The sequence below is a fragment of the Chiloscyllium plagiosum genome, chromosome 6 (assembly GCF_004010195.1).
Source record: "Chiloscyllium plagiosum isolate BGI_BamShark_2017 chromosome 6, ASM401019v2, whole genome shotgun sequence".
Classification (NCBI taxonomy): Eukaryota; Metazoa; Chordata; class Chondrichthyes; order Orectolobiformes; family Hemiscylliidae; genus Chiloscyllium; species Chiloscyllium plagiosum.
This window is the reverse complement of record NC_057715.1, coordinates 11,152,957-11,155,051: the sequence shown is the minus strand read 5'-3', so window position 1 is coordinate 11,155,051 and position 2,095 is coordinate 11,152,957.

The following is a 2,095-nucleotide window of genomic DNA, read 5'->3' as shown; positions in this document are numbered from 1 at the left end:
CCCATCCACCTTCCTTCCTTCCACTTATATGCTCCACTCTGCGCTCTGACCTATCACTATCACCCCCTCACCCTCATCTGCCTATCACATTCCTAGCTTTACTCCAGCCTCATCCCACTTATCTGTCAGCAGAGCTCCCCCCCTGCCATGCTCAAAATGTTGACTGTCTGCTCCTTGGATGCTGCTTGGCAGGCTGTGCTTTCCCAGTGCCACACTTTTTGACTGTTAATCAAAAGACTCAGGTAATGTTCTGGGAACTTAGGTTGAAATTGCACAACGGGAAATGGTCGAATTTGAATTTAATTGAAAAAAAAACTCTAGAATTCAGAATCTAATGATGACCATCAAACCATTGTTGATTTTGGAAAAACCCACCTGGTTCACTAATGTCCTTTAGGGAAGGAAACTGCCATCCTTACCTGGTCTGACCTACATGTGACTCCAGACCCACAGCAATGTGGTTGACTATTAACTGCCCTCTGGATAATTAGGGATGGGTAATAAATGCTAGTCCAGCCATTGATGCCCTCGTCCCATGCATCATGAGGGCCATGGATAGGTTAAATAGACAAAGTCTTTTCCCTGGGGTGGTGGAGTGCAAAACTAGAGGGCATAGGTTTAGGGTGAGACGGGAAAGATATAAAAGGGACCTAAAGGCCAACCTTTTCACGCAGAGGTTGGTGCTGTGTGGAATGAGCTGCCAGAGGAGGTGGAGGCTGGTACAACTGCAGCATTTAAAAGGCATTTGGATGGGTATATGGATAGGAAGGGTTTAAAGGGATATAGGCCAAGTGCTGGCAAATGGGACTAGATTAGGTTGGGATATCTGGGCAGCATGGACAAGTTGGACGAAAGAGTCTGCTTCTGTACTGAACTTCTCTATGGCTCTATGAATAGGAAGAGTTTAAAGGAATATAGGCCAAGTGCTGGCAAATGGGACTAGATTAGGTTGGGATATCTGGGCAGCATGGACAAGTTGGACGAAAGAGTCTGCTTCTGTACTGAACTTCTCTATGGCTCTATGTGATGCAGGTATGAGTGCAGTGTTGTTATGGAGGGAATTCCAAGATGATGTCCCAGTGACTGAAGGAATCATGATAAAATTCCAGGTTGTTGTAGGGATACTTGACAAATAATAGAGCATTCCAGGAGAATAGATAGTTGGAGAGAAGCTTTAATCTGGGTCAAAGCTCGATCGCCATGCATTCATGGTACAAACGATCTTGGAGGGTTCTATCAATTTAGATTACTTACAGTGTGGAAACAGGCCCTTCGGCCCAACAAATCCACACCGACCCGCCGAAGCGTAATGTGAGGCAGCAGTGCTAACCGCTGTGAGGCAGCAGTGCTAACCACTGTGCCACCGTGCCGCCCCGATCAACACTGCATAGGACAAACAGGAAGACAGATAACGATCCGCATCCATGAACACCAACTAGCCACGAAATGACACGACCAGCTATCCTTATTAGCCACACACGCAGCTGACAAGCAACATGAATTCGACTGGGACAACACTACTATTATAGGACAAGCCAAACAGAGAACAGCCAGGGAATTCCTAGAGGCATGTCACTCATCCACAGATTCAATCAATAAGCACATCGACCTGCACCCGATATACCGACCACTGCAGTGGACAGCTGGAACTGACAACCGGAAGCGACAGATTCCAACCACTACAAATGCCGGAGGAAAGGTCACAGAAGCGCTTCACAGGAGGCTCCCAAGCACTGAGGATGTCACCTAGACAGGGGACGAAATGTCTGCAACACAAATTCCCAGCTCGGCGAACAGAACCACAACAGAGGTGGACAAAATCCAAAGAATCTGAAGCAGAACTCAGGACAATAGGCACTGGGTTAGCAGGCAGAACTGCACTAATGGGATGGAAAAATGTTAGATGAGAGGCTAGAATTCTACATAGAGAGGTCAAACCCCTCAAGATCCACTAATGGAACAGCTATGCTAATCAGAAAGGCAGGACAGTACAACTAGGCAAAATAAATCGCTCCTGTCAGAGTTAGATGAGCTGATGGAACAGGGAAAAGCCACGGCGGTAGGGTGAGGGGGATGGTTGGTGCGCTCCATCAAC